Here is a 10784-nt window from a genome sequence, read left to right as displayed (position 1 = left end):
ACAGCTCCAGCATATTGAATACAATGTGGATCTGGAAACAGGAAATGACATCACAGCTTAGTAAGTAGATAGGCTGTCCTCATGGATATAAACACCGAGCATAGACTGTAAGCGAACGGAAGAACTATGAGGTTACAGCGGTTTCTGAACTGCTGTACTGAAGCCAGTAGTTTGCCATTACCAACTGCGATGCTGCTTTTACAGAGTTGGAAGTGACCATATTTGGACAAAAGGGGTGGAGCTAAGGGGGACCCGAGGGTCAGAGGTGAGGTTATAATAGTTTAAATAGTTTTGATTTTTCATTGTACTTTAGTTATATTAGGGGTGTGATTTGTAAAAAAAAAAAAAAAAAAAAAAAGAAAAACAGAGGGGTGTGTGTTCTTTTTTTATCAGATTGGCGGGGGGGGGCAGCAGCAATTATACACATGGAGGTGCGGTCCATAACTAATGTAACTAATGCTGGTGTGAAACGCAAGTGAAACTTTACATACTTTCAATGTCCTAGTATACAGCGGATCTTACACAAAATTTTCACAACTTCTAACCTGTTTCCACTGGACACATGAATTTGTCACGTGTACCCCCCTCTTTACAGCACCCCAGTGCATGAGGACGTTCATGAATTCTGAGACTGCCAACAGTTCGGTTCAGGTGAACGTTAGTGCCAGTAATGTAGGATGTAGGTGTAAGAAAAGTCACTCATAATTTGCCTGTTATTTCAGTTGGTTGGTTGTCCCCCCCGAGGAGGAAATTCATTGAGCAGAAGGGATGTAAAAACCAGAAGGGGGGCTGATCCCCCCCATTCCCCCCAGCAAATCACACCCTGGTTGTATTGTATTTATTAACCACCGCCAAGGGGGTTATGTTTTTGCCGGTGCTGGTTCGTCTGTCTGTTTGTTTTTGTTTTTTTTTAATTGTATGTTCTTATTCTGGTTTTTATCCCGGATTGGTTTTTTTTTTTATCTTTTCTGGTTTTTATTGTGTTTTATTGCATCTTGTTTTTATTTATTTGATCTTACCTATTTTATTTACTTATCCATGCTGCTATACCGATGAATGGTGGAACACTGAATACTTTTTGTCCTGTCTTTTTGTCCTGTCTGTAAGCGTGATCAAATACCTGTCTTGCATGTATAATGTATGTGTTGTTGTAATGCCAAGGCAATAACCTAGACTGCAAACCAAATCTACCTACGGGTATAAATAAAGTAACCTTGACCTTGACCTTGTTTGTCTGTCTGTCTGTCTGTCTGTGTGCAAGATAACTTAAAAAGTTATGGACGGATTTGGATGAAAATTTCAGGAAATGTTGATACTGGCACAAGGAACAATTGATTAAATTTTAGTGGTGATCGGGGCAGGGGGGTGGCATTGATTTGCCAAAGATGGAGGTCTCCAAGTGCTTTTCTTGTTTTGACTTTTTTTTTCTGTAATTCAATTAGTTTTAAATAGTTTTTAGAGCAGGTTTGTTAGTTTTATTAGTTTAATTTTTTTTTCTCTAAATGCTTAGTTTTAGTTTTTTCATATCTTTTAACTTCCTTGCTGTCGTATTCAAATAAATCCCATACAGGACTCTGTTACTTTCTCCCAACTTTAGTCTCCATGTTTCCAGGTAGTGTGGGGACGAGAAGCCGACTCTAAACGACAAGTGACAAGAAGTGATGGACCATGAAGTGTCACCAGCTAAAACCGCTCAAGTGAAATAAATCCATTTCATATCAATCCGACAAGAACAAAGACGAAAACGAAGGGAATTTTATCTATAATTTTTATACGTGTGAGCTAGTTTTATAACCAGACAATACAGTTTCAGTTAGTTTTCGTTTTTTCTTTTAATTATAGTTTTTATCTATTTCAGTTAACGAAAAAGTTCTTTCAATTCTAGTTTTCGTCATTTCGTTAGTTTTCATTAACGATAATAACCTTAGTACAGAGGTGAACTAATGATAAAGTGCTCATTTACTGACTTGGTAAAATGGTGAGCTTCATCAAACACCGAGCTGACAGTCAGGGAAACTGCATTTTATGAAATGAACCAAAACTCAGAAAATACAACTTGGCAGGTGAGGAAGCTGTCATACAGACCTGTCAATCAAAACCTGACACAGCAGACACCAAAACTTTCTATTTTATCTGAAATCTAATTAACAGAGGAAAAAAACTTAAGGATGAACCACCAAATTACTGAGTAGAACAGTCCAAATAAAACAGATGAGGTTGGAATGAGACCTGGAAAAACTAAATATTGAAGTTCAGTTTATGAGAGCCAGGACTTTTTGTTTGGAGCCACCCTCATTGGCAGTCAGCGGTATTACAACTTAGTATTAGTTTCATTTTGGATCTGATAGTTGTTAGATTAGAATCAGAGTTCGGTAACATCACCAAAATACTCCCAGTACAAACGTCACATAAGCACACTACCATGCTTACAGAGTTAACCTGAAAATAACACACTCGTATACACAAATACATAACCTTCATGATTCAGTACATTCATGCTACTCACTTTAATATAAAATTACAAATGGTTAAATTAAGAATATGCATCAGTGGCAAGTTACCCTATCATTTGATATTATCATATCATATTTTCCAGCAAATATATACGTGTATAAATGTGACAGACTGGATGGTGATTCAATCCCCAGCTCCTGTCAACACGTTGAAGTGTCCTTGAGCAAGACGCTGCCCCTAAAGTTGCTCCCGGTGACTGCTCTACTGCAACGTGACACATTGTAAAGTACTTTGGCAAGATAGAAAAGGTAGAAAAGCACTACATAAAACCAGTACTTTAACTTAATCCATCTGATCTCCAGCAGATTATTTGTTATTTTGTTTTTATTAATTTGCATATATGGGTTATTGCTGTATTTTTTCATGCACTGACACTGGTAAAACTATTTGAAATATCTATAGTCGCGGAAAAAATATTAGACCACCTCTTGTTTTCATCAATTTCTTGTTCATTTTAATGCCTGGTACAACCAAAGGTACATTTGTTTGGACAAATATAATGATAACAACAAAAATAGCTCATAATAGTTTAATTTCAGAGCTGATATCTAGCCATTTTTCATGTTTTCTTGATAATAACCAAAATCACATCAGTTCTTACATCAATAGCTATGGCACTGTACTGCCAAAAACAATACTTTTAGGCATTCCATATCTCTTTTAGTCACATGATCCACACAAGAGTTAGTACTTGATTGCATAACTACTATTTTTGATGACTTTTAATGGTCTAATAATTTTTTCCTAAACAATCTCCCTTCAAATAGGCTTTTCTTTTTCCATCATTCCTTCTTTATCTTCTAACTTCTGTTTGCATTTCCTGACAAACAGATACTTTCTTTATTTCACTGGTGTCAAACATGTGGTCCGGGGGCCAAATCCGGCCCGCCAAAGGGTCCAGGATGAATTTGTGAAATGCAAAAATTATACTAAGATATTAACAATCCTTTTAGTTCAGGTTCCACATTCAGACCAATTAAATCTCAAGTGGGCAGGACCAGCAATATACTATCAAAATAACATATAAATAATGACAACTTCAATTTTTTCTCTTTGTAAATGTAAATATTTTCATGTATTTACTCCCAAACAAAGTATAATTTTGCAAAAAATGTGAATAACCTGAATAAAAATGAACAACCTGAAAAGTTTAAAGAGAAGTAAGTACATTATTTAACAAGACTCTGAATGATATTAACCCTTTCATGCATACTGGTCACTACAGTGGACAGTTATTTTACAGATGTTCTCTTGTATATTCATGGATTTTGTTGTTTTAGTTGCGTATCAGACAATACAGTCGCTTATGCACCATCTCATGCACTGCAATTCACACAATTACTGATAAATACTTGATAAACCTGATCTACGGTAACATGTTGGAGAGTAAATCAATTGCTATTTGTTAAACAAAAAGTAAAAAACAAAAAGTAAAAAAAAAAAAAAAAAAAAATATATATATATATATATATATATATATATATATATATATATATATGTATATAATCTCCGTGAAGTCCGTGAAGTGAGTAATAACTTGTATTAGAGTATGATAAAATGTGAGAAAACATCACATTAACTACATTAAAAGAAAGTATTTCATAGTTTTCACACAGTATATCACTTTCTGATATTGTATTTTAAATATATGTTTCTTTTCTTCAAAAATTAAACGCATGCTGTCCAGCTGAGAAGACATTTTTGAAACCCCATAAAAAACAGCTCCATAAAAAGTTTCAATGACATTGTTTTTTTTCATGCCTAAAGAGGAATAAAAACATTCAGGAAAAATATCTTGACTAAGGTTTTCATAATTCATGCATGAAAGGGTTAAATGTTTTGTGTATTTGTGGATCCACTGTGATCTGTAAGTTATAGTGCACATGTTTAAATGATAAACTGAAGCATAATATTGTTAAAATTACACTTATTTTTTTCAGTTTGTTCATGTTATTCACATCTTTTGAAAGGATAGTTTGTGGATGTAAACCTTTTCATAATGTAAATTTACTTTTTTTGCTCGAAAACAGAGAAAAGTTTGGAGTTGACATTATTTATATATTATTATGTTATTATTTTACTGGTCCGGCCCACTGCAGATCAAATTTAGCTGAATGTGGCCCCTGATCTAAAATGAGTTTGACACCCCTGCTTTATTTTATTTATCTTTTTTTTTTTTTTTTTTTTTGCCTCATGTGTATCTTATGGCTTCCTCATACACTACACAAGTATCTTGCTTTCAATCACTGGTATCTCTGAAATCTGTAAAGGAACAAAACGCACATTATTTTCTGTTCTTCAGTACCTTTATGTTCAAGTTTATTTCAAGTGCACACAAGGTGAAGGCAGAATGGCTAAGTGAGCACAGCAGAAGTCTGCCGAGGAGCACATACAGATCATCCACAGCTATCAGCTCCATCAGTGGGCACAATTACAGAACTTGTTGTGCTGTATCATGGCCTAAGTGTAAGTACAGACTCTGCGGGGGGTCGTAGACAGCATTCAAATGACGCACACACGTTACAGACACACACACTGCTCCCCCCCCAGTGTGTGGCTATATCAGGCAGCCAAGCAGGGAGTCAGGGAGCAGTAACAGGGCTATTAGGACTCCCAGGGACCCTATCGATCTCCTCATTGATCCCCTCCTGCCTCGGCTGGTCCAGACAACTGTGAGGTTTTATACAGCTACTACAAGAAAGAGCAGTGTACAGTACGGACAAGAGTATAAGTAGATGAACATAACATCAACGCAAAGACAGCTAAAAGTGTGGGAGTAAAAGGCATCAAAAACAGAGGAATGTGGTGCTTAAAAAGTCTTCTTTTGCACTTCATTTTTTACTGCCACCTTCCCTGGTTCATTTAATTTCTGTGAGCCTACATTTTCAGATTTCTCCTTCTCTCTCTCTCTGTTGAAGTAACATAAAGTACATGGCTCAGAGTCAGATATATCTCTGTAATCTGTTACAGCGTTTCCAAAATGATAAAATGACGGCATGGCAGGAGAAAAAGTGAATGGCTTTATAAAGATGTTATCCCACATTTGGAGCAGAGGAGATTTATAATCTGTGACAAAACGGAGAAAAATCTGAACCACAGTCCCTAGTGTATGAGAGCACCGTGGTTATGGAAACCAGGCAGCAGTCTGGAACCATCACACTGCTTCCAACTGGATCTCATTACATACACACATGTGACTTAAAGACTCGAAAACATGCTAGACATATTTGGACAAAATGTAGTGACTAAGTTCAATACTTTACTTTTCCAGCTGAGTTTACAAACCCATACTGCAGGACACTCACTAATTGGTGGCCTTGGTTAAAATAACAATAATCCAATGTCGCCCCCATTAGACCTGTCTTGGTACTGCTGCTGCAAACACACACACACACACCTACACACACACACACACACACACACACACACACACACACATACACACACACACACACACACACATACACACACACACTGCACTGTAGACCTCTAAAGTGCAGTGTATAAATAACAAGCATGTCATTTTAATAACCGATGGTCATTCGCTCTGTGCATGCCTCATGTCCATAGTTGTGTCACTGTGTCCTGCTGAGCGTAGACTCCAGACCCTGATGTGTATTAATGCCAGACGGGTTGGCAGGTCCTCATCAGAGTCCAGCTGATTAATAACTGGCCCTTCACTCCTTCCTTCACAACTAATGGCTCTCTGTCTCACTCTGTCTATAATTATCACTCAATAATGAGGTCTAAAAGAAGCCATGGTGTGTGTGTGTATGTGTGTAACCCAAGCATGGTAGAGTTTAATGTCAGGGTTTACAGATTGCTCTTGTTTCAGGCACATTTCATTTACAATGTACAACCTCTGAATATTACATTTTAAAAGGCTGAAAAGTTCACATTCCTCATTTAAAGGGTCAATTACAGCTAATGAGAATGATGCTTTATGAAGAGTTTTTTTTCCTGGAGGTTTTTTGATCAAGGATATAGTCACTACAAGAAACAGCTGCTGGCTTGTTTTAAGCTCATCCAAGGTGAAGGTTACAATAATCAGCCATCATCATACTTAAACAAATACATTGTGATGGATTCCTCACTAATACAGCAAATTAAACTCCGACAGGATTATAATATACATATATAATGGAAAAAATATACCAACTCCAACCCTAATGTGGTGTTTAAGGTTTAAGGGCCCCAACCTAATGAAAAACCTATATTTTAACCCATAAAGACCAGTTCTACTTTTGTGGCAGTTCCCAAATGAATTTTTCTTTCTATTTAACCTTTCACAAGTGATTTCTCACCATTTATTATAATATTATCCTCCGTATTTTTGCACTTTTTCAGTGAAAATCAAAATTTTCCTACATGTAATTTACAGATCATGAACTTTAATGATCATTCTGATATTGCATTGAGGGTTATCATATCAAAAACAGTGAAAACTTAAGAAAAAGTGACTCGTCCAGTAAAATATATCATTAACTGAACATAAAAATTCAGTAATTTTGGCTTTTACTGGTGAATCAATGTTGTAGAAGATGACAGTGTTTCCATGTTCACTACGGAGCCTCTGAAAGTCCAAATGGGTCATAACTGATGACCATGGAAAGATGACAAACTGTATTTTACACCAGTTATTTACATGTATGATAGGATTAATGGATCAACAGGTATTAAGCAGTTTAGCTCAGTAGATGGTTTTGGTCACCAGTGGCTGTTTGGGTCTTTATGGGTTGCCTTGCCTCGCCTTGTACATCAGGTATTTTCCTATATTTAATTCATGGATCATGTAGACATTCATAAAAATTCAGATTAAAGTTGTGGGTTGTTATATCAAAAACAGAGAAAACTGAGGAAAAGTGACTTTTTCAGCAAAGATATGAATAACTGAATGTAAAAATAAGTGTCTTTAACCACTGGCATTAATCAAATTCCATGGGTTTTACTGGTAAATCAATGTTGTAGGTGATGATGGTGTTTCCATGTTCACTACAGAGCCTTTGTACGTCCAAATGAGTCATATCTGATGACCATGAAAAGATGACAAACTGTATTTTACACCAATTATTTACATGTATTGATAGGATTAGTGGATGAACAGGTATTAAATGTTTTACCATCGGTACATGGTTTGAGTTGCCAGTGGCTGTTTGGGTCTTCATGGGTTAACAATCAAACTAATGTGTTCCAGTGGTTGGGTTTTAGTCCTCATGAGGTCTCACTAAGACCTTATTTTACTGAGACAGATGTTGCTTTTTAGTAGTGGTCAAAGAGAACATATGTTATCGATTGAGCTTATGATCACATAAGGTTTTTTGATTCATGTATAAGGAATCAAAGGTGTGGAACATCTGTAAAATTTTAATAATATGAGAGATAACATCTATTAATGTGTTAACAGTCCTAATAGTGAGAGGGCTCCTGGAAGTCTTGTCTTTTTTCTTTTCTTTTCTTTTCTTTTCTTTTCTTTTCTTTTCTTTTCTTTTCTTTTCTTTTCTTTTCTTTTCTTTTCTTTTCTTTTCTTTTCTTTTCTTTTCTTTTCTTTTCTTTTCTTTTCTTTTCTTTTCTTTTCCTTTCACCTACAGTTGATATTTTTTTAGCCACAGACACAGAAACCCCAAGAGCAGCCGTGGATTATCAGGTAGAAAACATACTGTGACATGGGTGAAGGCTAACTTCTGATTGATTATAGTCTGCTTTATTCATGCAGCACATTGCGTGTCATTCTACTGATTTTAGTGCTTCAGTTCAGTTTTTCTTACAGGTCAGCGACAAGTTCATTATATCAGACTGTGCATGTTTTTTGTAGCTATGGTATATGAGGATAGAGTTGATAGGATAAACACTATCTTCTGGGACAAGCTGTTAACTTCACTGTTATCATCATGCAAACTGACTAAAGTACCTGCACCGTGCTACAGTTTGCCATCTCACTGTGCCACGTATGAGATCAGTCTACGAATGGTTCAGCAACTAATACCACAAGCTGCTTAATCATTATATAGTGCTATTATTAATACTCATTACTTGGCAAATTCTACTTATGAAAAAGCTGATACTCTATCTCACTCAGGCATCACTGGTGTGTTAACCTGTCAAAAAACAGCAGCATGGTGCAATATGTAGATACTACCCAGGCTGGGCTTAGGGGATTAACTGCACACTGATAATGCTGATAAGATTCATAAAACCATCACACTCTCCAAGTGCCAATAAGAGCACTAATGTTCTGCATTCACAACAAGTGTTGAGGGGGTGTGGACAGCTTTCATTCATAAGATCATCCAAGAATAGCTTTACAGCGCCATTCAGGAAGAGGCATTATTAATGATGAATTATGACGATACCGAGCAATGAAGAGTGACGTACAGCGTGCAGGCTGTAGGTCAAGGGGAAAAAGGAAAGACAAACAATTCAATTTCTGAGAATATGATGCTATTATTTTGCATATTTATCAGATGCTGTATAATGATTTGATTCAGTTTATGGGAAGCATTTCCGTATGAGGTGTCTTTACTTGTCATGGTGACTTTGGCTGTTGGTTAGATATAAAAAAAAAAAAAAAATAAAAAAAAAAAAGGTAACTCTAGAGCAATACCTAAAAATATCACTGTGGAGATATGACTCCTTGAAATGTAAGTCTTTTGAGATACACTCAATATATTTGCATTAAAACAAACAACAGAAAATGCAGTGCGTGTGCCAATAAAGATAAGCAAACTTTTAATGTAGAGAATAAATAAATAAATAAATAAATAAATAAATAAATAAATAAATATGAAGAAAAAGTTTCTGATTTTGAGCACCTGATGTTGTTCCAGGTGTAGTTTGTTTACATTAATATAGAATGAGATTTTTTTAGTACAACAGAATGAGCGCTTTCTGCATTAACCCATAAAGACCCAAACGGCCACCAGAGATCAAAACCATCAACTGAGCTAAACTGTTTAATACCTGTTGATCCACCAATCCTATCAATACATGTAAATAACTGGTGTAAAATGTAGTTTGTCATCTTTTCATGGTCATCAGATATGACCCATTTGGATGATCAGAGGCTCCGTAGTGAATATGGAACACCGTCATCTTCTACAACATTGATTCATCAGGAGTTTGATCAATGACAGTGGATGGAGATGCTTGATTTTATGTTCAGTTATTGATATCTTTACTGAAAAAGTCACTTTGTCTTCAGTTTTTTCAGTTTTTGACATAATTACCTTCAGCTTTAATCTAAGCTTTAATGAAAATCTACATTATCAGTGAATTAAACATAGGAAAATACATAATTTACTGAGGATAATACTTTAACAAATGGTGATAAATCACTTAAGAAAGGTTAAATAGAGAAACAAAACCATTTGGGAATTGCCACAAACGTAGCACTGGGTCTTTATGGGTTAAATTCGGAATTGTGAATTACTGCTTCTGTTTTAAAGTGTATAAATGTATACTTAATTAATCATACATTCACAATAACCTTGTGTACACTGCATATATAGAAGGTTTTTAGTCCAAACTTCAGTTCATTTGTATTGTTGTGCAGCACTGTCATACTGTGTGCTTGTGAGACAGTTTTCTGGTTCATAAAAACAGGTTCAAGGAAAAATTACCTTATGACTTTTCTGCAATAGAGAGTCAAAGCTCACGTCAACTGTTTTGACAGTTCTATTGTGCAATTGTGTTTTATCAGTGTGTTCTGTCTGACTCTGCAGGCCTGGTGCCAAATGTATTGCGGGAGGCGATGACTAAGTAGCATCCAAGATTTTTTAATTTGAGTCACTTTAAGTCAACATTTTGACAGATTAAGAAAATGGAGTTCATTTTAGGTTTAGTTAGGCACATTGTGAATATCTGAGCTTGATATATTTACAGCAAGGTTATCCGTGTGGTGTAACATTCAAGAAAATTTGCAATGTAGTTTAATGCTTCCACTTTTAACAGTCTTCAACCATCATAATAATGTATGCAAGTCAAAAGGAAAAAGTAGGATTTATAAGAAAATGCCAGATGTACTAAAGTGGTCTAATGAAAAATAGAACATACTGGATTTTAATGTGACATTTGGATTAATTTATTTTTGATAAGTAACTGCAATTGCGGTTGTAAACTTAATAAGTTCAGAGGATCAGTCAAAACAATTGTTAACTGTCATACTGTTTGACTGTGAGTTAATATAATTAAGTTACTGTAATTATTCCCGTACGTATTTGGATGCATAGTATCTATATGTATGTGGAATCCTTCATGTGTGGTTTATTTATTGT

Source organism: Sphaeramia orbicularis, chromosome 9 (genome assembly GCF_902148855.1).
Source record: "Sphaeramia orbicularis chromosome 9, fSphaOr1.1, whole genome shotgun sequence".
Classification (NCBI taxonomy): domain Eukaryota; kingdom Metazoa; phylum Chordata; class Actinopteri; order Kurtiformes; family Apogonidae; genus Sphaeramia; species Sphaeramia orbicularis.
Note: the sequence above shows the minus strand (reverse complement) of the source record.